General features: G+C 33.7%; 1 pseudogene across 1 annotated transcript; it reads right to left on the bottom strand.

The window, feature by feature from the left end:
- Nucleotides 1-379: 379 nt before the first annotated feature.
- On the bottom strand, nt 380-3138 carry LOC146953515 (histone-lysine N-methyltransferase family member SUVH9 pseudogene; annotated as a pseudogene). Its single transcript, XR_015010614.1, has one exon. The product of XR_015010614.1 is annotated as a histone-lysine N-methyltransferase family member SUVH9 pseudogene (transcript).
- Between the last annotated feature and the right edge of the window lie 12050 nt (nt 3139-15188).

The raw sequence follows: 15188 nt of genomic DNA, 5'->3' as shown, positions 1-15188 counted from the left end.
TTGTAATTTGACCACTGCGTCAATTTTTTACAATAACTAATATAAAAATTAAAATATATCTTAAAATGATAGTTTAGCCCATGCACAACACATGAACGTATACCGAACAAGGTTAATATTCAAACAAGAGGGGAATTTCTTCAAGGGGTAAATGTGCAAGAATATTTGTCGAAAAAAAAAGATAAAAACGGACCTAAAATCTAAAAGAGAATGGAAGACATTTCAGGCAAAGGAACATCATCTACACTAGTTAACAATAAATGGAAGTAAACATACAAGACCAAAGAAATTGAAGCAAACATATTTGGAATATTCGAAACATAAGAAACGGCATGAAAGGTTTACATACATATATCATAGCAACCATGATAATAACCAGTTTCCAAAGCAAACTATATATAATAAATAAGACATTGAATACATAGCAGTTTATAATGAATAATGTTTGTAACTCATATATGGCTAAAAGAGTTTACAATGAAGATTCGACAAAGCTCAAAAGGAAAGTACAACAAATCAAATGGAAGACAATGGACACAATAAATACGCTAAATGGAAGGAGTAGCCTTGCTTCAATGAAAACATGCCCACAACATGGCTTCAGCATAATATAAAGTTTGGGAAGCTGTCAAAATATTCAATTCATCAATTGTGCATTGCGAGGTCGCGAATCAACACATCATCATCTACACCATAATCAAGGCTGAAATCTCTCAATGGAGGGATGGTCTCCATCGCAAACAGCATAGTTTTAAGGTAAAATTGATTATTGCGATCATACACAACAAACTGAACCATCAGATTTGGAGTTGAGCTATGACTTATATAGCAAGCCACATTCCTCATTCTAGACACGTCCAGAGCAAAATTCAAAGGAAGAATTGATGGATACGAAGGAGGAGCATAACCATCATCTATCAGAGATAAATTACCCCATTCCGTCCACCTATTCGGAAAAAGATTCGGATATATTAAAGAATCACCACTCATAGTCATAATTTCTGCTTGCTCCCTTGTTAGAACAACCCCGCTGTACTCGCATATAAATGTGCCAGCTTGAATAAGGTCAAATGACCTCACTCCCCAACCAGTTTCCAAAGATCTAAACACTTCCAACCTATGATTAAGCCCTTGTTGTGTAACACGGTTCCGACAATGAGGCGGACAGCTACAATCAGGACCACATTCAAAAATGACCGGCTTTCCTTTCAAGAGAAGACCGCTTTGACTATAAGGAAAGCTGTTACCATTTCTCATGAAACAAATGCATCCTTCCCTGCAACTGCCCACACATTTACAACCTGTCTCATTCCCCCTTGGCTGAAACTCAAAGGGAAAAAAAGTAGCCCTAGGAAGATACTCAAAATACATCGGATCTTTACATTCATCAATATCATTAAAAAGCCTTATACCAACACGCTCCATCCCGTTGGAAATATCAGGAGATATAATACACATAGGTTTATAATCAGGATCGTTCCTACGCAAAAAAGCCTCCTTTAAAACCAAACTACCCATCTTAGCTTGATCATCAATCCTCGACAACATAAACTTAAAAACACCAAAACCACTTTTACCAACATCATACCAGCTTTCAACAATCTTATACAAACCATCATAAACATAAACCTTACCTGAAGTTGAAGAAGTACCTTCGTACCTCACAGCGCGGATGACCCTTACCTCAATCCCATAATGCATACTCCTCTCCATAGCAAGATCCCCTCCTTCTAGCTTCTGATGAAAAACTTGCCTCCGATTCTTATCCTGCCCACCATGACCCGAGAGAATAATAACATCACCTTCATCAACATCACCTTCATATCCACCAGAAACAATCACACTAGTAGCAATCGGATCGCCATTTGAACTCATACTTCCAGGCAAATAATCGATCCCAGCTTGTGGTTCACCATGTAAACCAACCACACACAACTCCATCCTATACAAAAACACATCACCAATACAAATCCCGGGAATCGCGCCAACAATCTTCATATTGCGATTCAGCCACAATCCTCGACTCCTCATCGTAGCAGAAGCTTTCAAATCACTTCTCACTCTTCTAGCATTAAAATATCCTTCATCTTCAGCCATAGCCAAAACACGAACCGAATCATAGACCATCCTAGTCCTTCGAACAACATCCCGCATTTGACGCTTTTCCGATAACCCTAGATCCGTCATTCGAACAAGTGGGATCATCGCCATTCTTGGGGTGGTAGTGGTGGTGGTGGTGTAAGGTTGTTCTAGGTTTAGACTTTGATTTAGGTTTAGGTTGAAGTTTGGGTTTGGTAAAGAGAAACTAGGTGGTGCCGATGGAAAGGTTTGGTTCGAATTACGAGGATTCATGGTGGTGGTGGTGTTAGGTTGTTCTAGGTTTAGACTTTGTTTTAGGTTTAGGTTGAGGTTTGGGTTTGGTAAAGAGAAACCAAGTGGTGCTGATGGAAATGTTTGGTTCGAATTACGAGGATTCATGGTGGTGGTGGTGGTGTTAGGTTGTTCTAGGTTTAGACTTTGATTTAGGTTTACGTTGAGGTTTGGGTTTGGTAAAGAGAAACCAGGTGGTGCTGATGGAAATGTTTGGTTCGAATTACGAGGATTCATGGTGGTGGTGGTGGTGTTAGGTTGTTCTAGGATTAGACTTTGATTTAGGTTTACGTTGAGGTTTGGGTTTGGTAAAGAGAAACCAGGTGGTGCTGATGGAAATGTTTGGTTTGAATTATGAGGATTCATGGTGGTGGTGGTGTTAGGTTGTTCTAGGTTTAGACTTTGATTTAGGTTTAGGTTGAGATTTGGGTTTGGTAAAGAGAAACCAGGTGGTGCTGATGGAAAGGTTTGGTTCGAATTATGAGGATTCATGGTGGTGGTGGTGTTAAGTTGTTCTAGGTTTAGACTTTGATTTAGGTTTACGTTGAGGTTTGGGTTTGGTAAAGAGAAACCAGGTGGTACTGATGGAAAGGTTTGGTTCGAATTATGAGGATTCATGGTGATATGATACTTACATTTGTTTTTTTTATTATTATTATAAATAAAGGTTTTCAGTATGAAGTGAAGCAGAAAATGAGTTTATGAAGGTGGTGGTGGTGATATAAGAAGATGGGGTTTGAGAAATTGGATTTAAGAAATTGGACAAAAAGGTTGTAAGAAATGAAAATGGAAGAGATAGTGTGTGTGTATTATATATTGTTGTACTTGTGTGAAGTTTCTGATGTTGGGATGGGTTAAGATATTTTTTTGTCCAAAGAAGAAAATCTTAGTGTGTAAGGAAATTGTGAGATGTGTGATTATGTCACTTTTACCTTAATTGTTTTTTCGGTTTCAAAATTTGTCGTACTTGTGCAATGAAGAGGATAATGATGATGATGCTGACTAGGATGATGATAAGTTTTTTTGAAGGGAAATGTTATGATTTCTTAGTTGTTGGATGGATTAATTTAACTTCTTAAAAAAAAAAAAAAGGAAATGAAGACAATTATGAAAGTTTTTAAATGTTTTGAGGTGTATAAAAAATATATTGACTTATTAAATGTCACATTTTTGTATTTACATATCTTAACTATAATGATGAAAGAAATTGAGAGGATCATAATATTTACATTTTATTTTATTTTGTTTCTTTTTTTATTTGAGTGAAAAACACAAAGATGTGGATCAGTTGATTTGTTCGGATTTTTTTTTTTTGGTTACGATTTGTTCGGATTAATTTGAAAACATTTTTGGTGATTTGTTCGTATCAATTAAAATATATATTTTTGGTCAAAAATAACAAGAAAATGTATTTTGACTGAATTAATTACATTTGCTAGAAGAAAAAATTTAGGGAACTTAATTAAAAAATATAGTTTTGGTCAAAAATAATAAGAGACTGTATTTTGACCGAATTAATTACATTTTTAAGAAGAATTTTTAATTCATTAGAAATTTTATTTTTTTAGGGAAATTAATTAGAAAACTTTTAATTTTTGAAAATATCTAATATTAATATTGTTCGTATTTTCTTAAGGGTGAAGATCATGCATCTCATTTTCTTATTAACTTTTATATCTCATTTTCTCATACCGTCACTCACTTTATATATGAACTAAAGCATATTTTTGAAGGAAAAGATAAAATAAATCTTTTAAAATTAGTTCAAATAAAAAATGACATTTATGTTGAATAGTTTTAAATTTATAGTTTTCTAAAAAAAAAGTTTTAAATTTATAATGATTCGATGGTAATGGAGATTGGTAGTACAAAAATTTACGACAATAAGAACAAGTAATAAAGGAAAGAGAAGAATGTGTTCTTTTTATAAAAATTCAACAAAGTAAATTAATATTCGACTAAAAACGAGGAAGAGACGGTGGGTGTAAGTTGCAACTAGTAGTAGGTACATATTTGTTCGTGCATTTGTCATTAGTAAAGTAGCATTTTCCAAGGTTTATCGACTGTGCCAGGTTTTTCTTACTTTACATTTTTCAAGGTTTATCGATTGTGTCAAGTTTTTCTTACTTTACATTTTCCAAGGTTTTTATTTTTTTTACAGAAAAAAATTAATGATAATGGAACCCATTAGTGAGCATATCTAACTTCTTCATACTAGAACTTTTACCCGTGCTATCGCCCGGGTCATAAACAAAGGAGAAACTAATATATTACGGTATGATCAATTACATAGAAAATAAAAAAATTCAACATATAAAAGTTTCTTGAGCGCAAAGCAAACGACATGGCTCACCAAATAAAAGTTTTACCTGAAATAGTAACAACAATTAGAATGAAAATGCACTTCACTAAGCCAAAAATAATAAACAATGAAGGCATATATAGAAACAAAAAAAATTGGGACATTCATAATTATATACATACTCTGTCAAAAATATTATACTATTCAGTTAGTCATTCAAAATAATAACAATTTTTTGAAGTGGCGCTAATTATATATTGTTTCTATATTAGTTGCAAAATTCAATAATGTTCAATAATGAATATTTATGCTTACTCCAATTACGTAAGTACAACTTATCAATATAGTCATGGAGGTAAACGCCGCGATTTAAAACATATAATTAGTGTCTTACATCAAAACGCTATTTTAAACATTACTGCATTTCATAATTTTCCCCTGTAATTTATCAGATTTCAACTCTGATACCGTAAATCATTTTCATACCACTTGTTATGGTAATATTATTAATTCTCCAAACAAAGAACACATAATTATAGAAGAATAAAAGATATAGAAGCAGTGCAATATAACTGTAACAAAAACAGAATAAAAATAGATGACAGAAAATTCCAAAACCATTAAACATGATAGCAACAAAAGAGCAAAAATAAATATCAATCCATAGTACATAATAGATCTAAAAAAAAAGGAAAAAAATTTCAAAACTACGGCGATAGGCTTGACAGATCAAGGTTACACAGCCAAGATTTAAAACAGTTCAAAACTAAGGCTACAACACCCTGCAACACGTATGACTCCACTAGCCTTGTGTAGCGATCAATTTGGTCCCCAAAATCATGTGCAAACATGCTTGGGAGAACAACCATGCCCTAGAAAACAAAGCTTGGAGTTGAAGAAGGAAATTGAAGGTGAAGAGTAATGAGAGCAGAATTGGGTAAATCAGTTTCCTTGAAAGAAACTTTGCAATATCCACAAACCTGAACAACGAAGGAATAAAACAGAATTGATGTTCGAGACGGAGAGAGAGAGAGAGAGAGAGAGAGAGAGAGAGAGGCGACAGGAGAGAGCTGCGGCGACGGGAGAGAATTTTTGTTTGAATGTCCGAGAGTGAGGTGGAAGATGAACAACTCAAAGGGGGAAGAGATTTTTTTTGAGTAAAAGCAATCTGAATTCCAAAAAGAAGGAATAATGGGAGAGGAGAGAAGAGAACGTTAAAAATGAAGGAGAAAGAGGTGGGCATCGATAAGTGTGGAGTCAATCTAGGAATTGGAGGATAATGAGTTTCAAAGAAGCCAACAAAGAAAATAAAGCTTTGGAAAATGCTAGCAATAATGAGGCGTGACTTTCCGCATCGGAAGTGTATCTCAAGGTTAAAGATCTATCCAATGGCCAGAATGAATTGGAGCCAAAAACTTTAGGGTTAGGGTTTGCAAAGTCATTAGTAGTGTTAACAAAGATTAGATATAAGTATGATATCCTAAAGGGTCATGTTAACCGGTGCCCCAGGGGCACTGGTTAAGGAAACTAAAAAAAGAAAGTTTTAAAATGAAAGTAACACTTTTTATGCTTTTGAAAAATTGACAACACAAGTTCCTGTAATATTTATTATATTTGACTCCTTAACCAGTGCCTCGGGGGCACCGGTTAACATTACCCTATCTTAAACCAACACATTAATACAAGTTGTATTCACAATATTCATTCAATAAATGGTATATTCCTTTGGTATATTCTTTTAAATTAAAAGATGCAAAACAAACAAGTAATGACGACATTTTTTAGCGAACATTAAACTCAATATCTTGGAGTTTACAACACTCACACATAATGTGCATCAACTATTTCCGCGAGGACATATCTTTATTTATTATTAAAAATAAAAAAAATTACTCCCTCCGTTTTAAAATGAGTGTCGTTTTAGGTGTTTACACACATATTAAGAAATGCAATGATTAAGAGAAAGAGAATGGTTATTTTACCAAATTATCCTTATTAACTATTGGTTAGTTTTAAAAATAATACTTTGGAAGTAGTGTGCAGAGTATTAATTGGAGGGTACAATTGAAAAGAAAAAGTTATTGTTGCATTGGAAACTGAAAGCGACACTCATTTTGAAACAATTTTTTTTGGCTAAAGCGACACTCATTTTGAAACGGAGGGAGTATAATATTTGTAATCACTAGCTTTCCAATCAAATATAAATAAATTGGTAAAAAAAATCAAATATAAATAAATAAAATCATTCAAAATTAGATAAAATCTATATCATATTATATGTATTTGGGAAGAAAATGTGGATAGAAAAAATGTCTTCCTAGATTACAATTAAAACCAAACATGACAGATGTAATTTTATTTTTGTGAATGTTGCACATGATTGAGATGAAGAAAAAAAAAAGTATGGCATTGAAAGGACAAATCTTATGTATAAGAATCGAATTGTGGTCATATTCAATAATTTACAATTTGTTATTTATAATTAACACCTCATCAAATAGTAAATGTGCATTTTGTTTTCTAAATAACATTCTAAACCTAATAGTACCTGATTATTCAATCTGTGACACTTGACCAATAGGGAAATTTAAATTAAAATGATGTATATAAATTGTCATTATGTTTTCATGTCGTATGTAGCGGGAGAAAAATTGTTATGATGGTTTCCTCAAAAAAAAAAATCGTTATGATGGCTGTCTACTTTAATTGAGGCTCAACCGTTAGTTAATTGGTGCATTTGTGGTGAATATAACTCCATTCGATCCGTGGAATAAAGAAAAGGTAAAGGTGTTATAATTCATTGTGATGATTGGGTACATTTTAAGATTTTTATTGATGATAATGTTCAGTCTGATTGACCGATGTGTGGGAGGAATTTTACTTGGTTTCGTTGTAATGATTGTAAGATGAGTAGGCCTAATCGATTTTTATTGTCTAAGAATTTGTCCTTAGAATAGATAGTTCATGTAATAATATATTAAGTGTGATTTAATCATGAGATTACATTATCATAAAGAACGCTATTCTTAAATGTATCCGTAGTCAAAGCTTTAATATGAATAAAGGATAATAATAAAGCGTCGAGACTATTATGTATGTAGACTGATGGCCGCATCTCATGGGTCATAGATATGAGATATTAAGTCTATACATAAGTATAAATATTAGGAGTAATATTTATACTGGATTGACCCACCGTGAGAATACTACATATTAAGTTATGAAATTGTCATAAGATATTCTCACAATGATAATAGTGTATATCACTCTTAGGCCTGAAACCACTATGATCCCTAGATGTGGACTCAAGTGCTTTGTTGTCATTCTAACGTTGTCTGTAAAAGGATAACCATAACGTTGGTTGATGGGTACTTGATGAATCATGCTGAGGGACATGAGTGTCCTAGATGAGATTTGTCCCTCCTCATAAACAGGAGATATATCTTTAGGCCTCTTGATGAAATATGACTGTAAAACTGCATGGCCATGCCGAACTAAGTCAATATAAGATATTGGACTTATTCGTTATTCAGTATATTTTGGAATCAAGAAATATAAACATTGATCTATACAAGGGTGACAATATCTATGCCTTGGGATCAATAAAGATATCGAGACAAAGGAGTAATTGTACACATGAGTATTATCATGGAAAGGTTTCGTCAGATCACTTGACATTCTTGTCACTTGGGTAGCAATGATGTGTTGCTAGATACCGCTCATTGTTTATAGTATTAAATATTAGATTTAATATTATTGCCAACGTGACTAGAACCTATAGGGTCACACACAAAGAACAGTCAAAAGAGAAATATATAAGTATGACTTATATAAGGGGTGCGTTTAGTAAATAACGCTAATTAGTTAGTAGAATTACTAAACTCGTTATTGGGCTTACTGAAGCCCAATAGTGACTTCTGACTTGCAGCGCACACTAGAAGTTCTATAAATAGAACCCTAGTGCTGAAGTTTTTGGTTACACGTTTTAGAGCAACCCTACTTCTCTAAAACTTCTGATCCCTTGGCTAGCACCGAGATTTGGAGGAGCACTGTTCGTGTGGACTTGCTAGAGGCTTTGCTGCTTGCTGCTTGCTTTGCTGTGATCGTGATTCCAGTTCCAGTTTTCAGTTTCCAGACTCCACACTTTGGAGGTAACAATCAAATCACTGATTCATGTGTAATTTGTAACGATCCAAGGAAAGAAAATCGAAAATTTTATCCGCTGCTTTATTCTGTTTTGAATTCGATTTTCCTTCACAAAAATGTTGGGATAATGTTCGTACTATGAGAGAAGTCCTTATGTTGTTTGAAGTCATGCTAGGTTTAAAGGTTAATTTCCACAAACGTATGTTAACAAGAGTGAATGATATTAATGGTTGGTTGAATGAAGCAACATTAGTCAAGAATTGTAAAACTTGTGTTTTACCCTTTATTTATATGTTGGCCTTCCTATTGGTGGAGATCATATGCAGTTACATTTTTGGTACTCATTACTGGACCGCATTCAAAGACGTCTTTTGGGTTGGAAAATTCATCAGTTATCCTTGGGTGGTCGATTAGTTTTGTTGAAATTTGTTTTTTATTCTCTAGTTTACTTTCTCTCATTCTTCAAGGCTCCCAAAAGTATTGTTTCCTCTATTGAATCTTTATTTAAATGTTTTATTTGTAGGGGAGTCAAAAAATTAGGAAAATACCTAAGATTTCTTGGGATACCATTTGTTTATCTAAGGAAAATGGAGGGTTTGGGGTGCATATTATAAGTGAGTTTAATCTGATATTTTCAGAAAAATGGTGTTGGAGAATGCAGGTGGCGAAGGATAGTTTGTGGTCAAGAGTTTGTGCAGGTAGATATGGGATGGTAGGAGGTATGGTGTGCGATGGCGGGGCTAATTGCATCTGCTTAGGGTGGTTTGTGGGTTTGATAATAATTTGGTGTGGGAGGTGGGAAATGGGAATAAAACATTTTTTTTTGTGTGTGGGAGACGGGGGGGGGGGGGGGGGGGGGGGGGGGGGGGGGGGGGGGCAGATGGTGTTATATTCTGTTTTCATGGGAGGAGGATATGTGGGGTACGATTTTGGATAATGTTGTTTTAAAGGTACTCCCTCCGTTTTTAAATATAAGCAAAATTGATTTTTTAGGTTCATTCATTTAATGATGTATGTGGTTCATAATATGGACCACATACATCATTAAATGCATGAACCTAAAAAGGCAAGTTTGCTTATATTTAAAAACGGAGGGAGTACATATGGAAGATTTTTGGAATTGGCGGTTGCCTGTTGATAAAAGTTTCTATCTTTGCTTGGTGGCTTCTTTGGAATTGTCTTGCTGTTAAATATAGTTTGGTGAGACACGACATTTTACAATCCAACATAAATGTTTGTGTCTCTGGATGTGGCGAGGAATCATTTGACCATTTGTTCTTGGGATGCTCGAATTTTGGAGGGTCATGGGATATTGTTTTGCAATGGCTTGGTCTTCAACTCGTGAAGCCTAGTGTTTTGGTTGATCATGCTATTAGTTTTAGTGCGCTATTGTGGCTTTTCAAAAAAAAGGAGAATGTTTATACATATGATATGGCTAGATACGTTTTGGTTAGGTTGGGGTGAAAGTAATCACCGTTGTTTCCATCAAAAGGGAGAACTCTTGTCTAAAATTAGTAACTGCATTAAGGTTATTACTTTACGATGGATGAAAGTCGGGAAATCAGGTTTTGATTTTGATATTCATAATTGGTTGATTAATCTGTTGTCTTGTAACGGTTAGTTTGCGGTTAGTTTCTGTTTTGGTGTGTTGTGGTGTTTCTCGATTGTATATTGTGTTCGAATTTTTGGTTTCTCTGTGAACACTCCTTGTGCATGGGGAATTGGGTAATTAATAAATGAGTTCATTTTCCCTTCTTCAAAAAAAAAGTTGTATATAATTTATAGTATTATTTAACATAGATATTTTTTTTTTGACAAAATTTACCATAGATACTTATTAATTGTATATAAATAAAGTAGCATTAGCAATTCATTTTGAATCCCTCTTAAACAAAAAAAAAAATGTATAAAAAAAGATGACAACATCTTTGTATCTCTGTATGTTAAACAAAAAAAGATGTTGTCATCTTGAAAGAATGTATAAAAATCAAACTTGATCATGTGCCAAACCAACTTGGATTTTGGGAAATCTCGCAACATATGCAAAAACATTTCTCCAAAGTAGCTTAACATATATAACAAGAAGCATCAGACATCGTATAATGAATATGAAGAATATTGTTACTAGAAAAGATATTATGCATGCAGATCCAAGTGAAGTGTCAAACATTCTCACTAAGCTTAACCTTCCAAATCTAAGACCAACTGATATTTACCCTCGGGTTTGGTCATAAAACTCAAGTTAACCAACAATATGTTGATCCGATGGTGAAGGTACCTAACCTAAACTAGATGGTTCCAAACAACCTAGCCACTAGAGTCATTTTTAATATAGACTAGATGGTGCACCCGCGCTTCGCTCGGGTCGATAATGAACACAGTAAATTAAAAGCATGTTAAATATAATCTAATTGAAATTTCATTACAAAATCACATGAGTAACAATAACAGGAATTAACAATTCATTATATCAGACACGTTAAATACAACAAAGTATTCTACACCCGTGCGTACACGTAATAATATCAGTCACTAACAACAACTAAACATTTTCCTTCAAAAAACATCTAAGCATCCAACTGGCACCCGTGCGAATACGTTTGCATCTTTTATTGTTGTCTTGCTTATGAGGGCTTCCAACTGCAAAAATGAAGAGAATGATAGAAATTTAATGATGAATACCATAAAAGGATGTAAGTGTCCTGTCAATTGACTTCTCATTCATATACAAAAGAACCCAATCACATAGAGAACTGAAATATATAGAAAAAGCAAAGAAATTGGAACGAATAATTGCAATCACGAAGCTCAAGTAAGAGCACTACCAATACCAATTATAATGTCATGTATACCTAATTGAATTATAACTACTAATTTTATCTTGGATGGACAAATGCAGATTAGTGTATGATATATACAATTTTACCTGTAAGTATACAACAAAGTAAGTAAAGAACTAAACTTATTAGAGAAGAAATGACATAGAAAAAATGAACAGATCAGCAGAATCTCTGTTTACAAAATAATGAAAAGAAATTGGAGAAACACATTTTTGAAGAAATTGGAGAAACTAACAACAGTACTATAAAGTCATGATCACAATAGAGATCACATTTATCTATCTATAGTTAGATGCATAGTAGTCATCTTTAATATGTCAACTTATAAAGAATTGAATACAAAATGCATAAAAACTCATATGGCCTCCCATTATAGATGTCACGGGTAAAGAAACTTCTCATGCTTGCGAACCAATATGCACAATATATTGTGAATATCAAATATTGAGTGGTAAACTTGTAAGATAGAGTATATCAATAGCACACAATAAAATTACAGAAATTGAATACATACGTGAATAAGCTAAAGATTGAAGAATAGAAAGAAAAAAAAAATGTCTTCAAAATGAGAAAATGATTTAATCTACATGACTATGTCTAGTGTAGATCTAGCTATACAGAAAGAAGTAGCTTGATATGCATAGTAAGGCAAATTGTGATTCCTGAAATATATATGGTAATAGAAACAATCAAAATCAAAATAAGTGATATTTGTGAAGTAACAAACATGCACAATCTCAGAGACGTAGATCAACAACATTCAATTTTTGCATCAACACAAATGAATATGCAATCAAAGTCACAAATTAAATTTAGTAAAAGTAAGAAACAATCAAAAAAGTGAAATTTGAGAAGTAAACACCCTAAGTGATGTACAACGACATAGAAGTATACCATTGTGAAACATACCATTACTGCGAGCTGCTATAGGTAATCACCACTGCATGAACTGTCACCACGAGCTACAATACAACAATATTCAACCAGTGCAGAAAATAACCTGTGTAAGCTAGCACATAGAGCTTTCTGCCAACAATATGGATTTTTTAGTAACTTCATTTTAGAAAGGAAAGAATAAAAATGAAGATAGATTGAACAATCAAGAAGGTGAATTAAAGAAGCAAACTAAATTCACATATTTTCAATAAAAAAACTGAAAACCTATTACTGTAAAAATACTTTTAGCATAAGAAGCTGTCACACTCACTCAGTTTGCACGCTCACTTCGTCTGCCTCAAATTCTGAAAATAAAATACCAGACAAAAAAGACACAACACAGTGAGACAAAAGCTAAAAAAACAAAATCAGAACAACAAAAAGGAAAAAGTGAAATAACTGAAGTGGAAAGAAACTTGACAAAGGGTCACCTTCTCATCAAAGCTTCACTCTCCATCATCTTCAACATTTGAACTCAAACCTATCAGCACCGCCATCATAAGATACGGAAAAAAAAATCATAAATCTAAAAGAGAAAACGAAAAAGATGAAAGAAATGAACATATAAGGAAATAGGAATGAGACTTGCCTCGATTAAACTCTAGTGATTCTTTTATCAAACAGTTCGAATGCAAAGTAGCTTTTATCAAAGTAAATGACTCATACTTGATGCTAAATTTCGTACAGCTATAAAAACATCACATTCCCATTTCTACAAATCAAATCAAATCGAAATTCTAACATCAACATCAACAAATTCCACACCAAAATCAAGATTATCATTAATTTTATAGTGAAAATCCAGTTTACTTATCTCAATTAATATAACATAAATTCGAAGGAAGGATCCTTTAAAAAAAATCAAGGAAGGAAACAAAAAAAAAGGCATGTAAATTCAGTTAGATATTTTCAAATATGTGAATAATACCACATGTAATCCTTTCCTTCCTTCTCAGCTTTGAATAAATTGTTTCCTGATCCAGACAACTCCTGAACATTCTTCCTCAATTTACACATGGGAAAAATGGATGCACTTGTTGTCATACAACCTGTGTTATACAACCTGACAAAACAAATGAAATTATTCAGCAACAAACTGTGTTGTACAACCTGTCAAAACAAAAGAAACATATTGTTAGGTTGCAAAATACATAGCCTTACTACTGTAACTTAAACAAAACCCCACAATTCTTTTTATCAGTTTTCATTCTCAAAAACAACAATATTGTTTAATCAATAAAACAAATCTCTTATTTCAACCCCCCAATTCTGATACGATTCAGAATCGAATCTATCAGCCCAGTACAGATGAATCTTAAATAAATCAATCAACACAATGGTGAAAGAAGATCGTAGAGGGCAGAAATGATTCAGAAAACAGGAACCCAGTAAGAGAATTAGAGAGAAATGGAACCCCAAATGGTTGAAACAGGCTTACCAGTTACCTCCAAGAGAGAGAGAGAGAGAGAGAGAGAGAGAGAGAGAGAGAGAGAGAGAGAGAGCGAACTACTCAGAAAACCGAACTGGAAGCAGATCCTAAACAGCGGTGACCGTCGTTGGAGCGTGGACGGCCAACAAAAACGCAAACCCAAAAGGGTTTCAATCCCTATTCATCGTGTTCCTTCTGATACCAGTTGAAAGCCATTGAAGGTGGTGATGGTTTCTCTCTATTCAGTTTTTGCAGAGAAAGAGAAAGGGAGAAAAGAAGAAGTTACAAAGAAAATAGAGATTGAAGGAGGGACTCTACGGGCTTGTATAGAACAAATTCACCCACATGCAATAGTCATCGTGAAGCCTAGGCCTAGTTAACATGTGTCAGATGGAATTGGTTTTTTGAATTAACCAACTTGCCGCCTGCTGTATTGCACTTCACAACTTTTAAACTTAAGGGTAATGCAGTCATTTTCCTAACAGAAGTCCTAGGGTTTTCCCGCCAGGGTTGTGGGCAGGTTAAAATTGTGGAGCTTGCTTAGGGTTTATCTAGGGTTTGAGGGCAGACCTGTACTTCATTTAAAAAATTAAGATAATCTCAATTTCCATTATAATGCCATGAGAGATGGGTTGGGTATGACCATAAGCTCCATAAGAAACTCAACGTACTGAACTACTCCTTCCATCCCAAATTATATGTCGCTTTGAGAACAAAAATTGTCCCAAATTATATGTCGCTTTACAATACCGAGCATTAATGTTATTTTTCCTATTTTAGCCTTAACTATTTATTACTCTCTCTTCTTTTAATTTTTTAATTTATATTTCTCATACCATTTATTAAGGACAATTTTGTAAAACAACTCATAATATTTTTTCTCATACAAAATTTAATTACATTTCTTAATAAGTGTGGAATGACCACAATGTCATATAATTTAGGACGGAGGGAGTAACTCTTAATCAATCAGTGCATCTTCAACAATACCTATGTTAGGAACAAATGTTTGTCTAATAGAAGAGTGAGTGTTAGAGTGAGTGTTCAAAAGTGAGTGTTGCTAGCATTCTTCAAATATTTATGCTCTTGTCGATGACAAGTTCACTTGTGTAATGAAATAAGCAAACGCAGTCCTCTTGTGAAAATATTATGTCTTGTGACCATA

Source organism: Medicago sativa, chromosome 1 (genome assembly GCF_051527215.1).
Source record: "Medicago sativa cultivar Bolivia chromosome 1, Bolivia_mono, whole genome shotgun sequence".
In the NCBI taxonomy this organism is placed as follows: Eukaryota; Viridiplantae; Streptophyta; class Magnoliopsida; order Fabales; family Fabaceae; genus Medicago; species Medicago sativa.
Note: the sequence above shows the minus strand (reverse complement) of the source record. Positions and strands in the feature narration are given on the sequence as shown.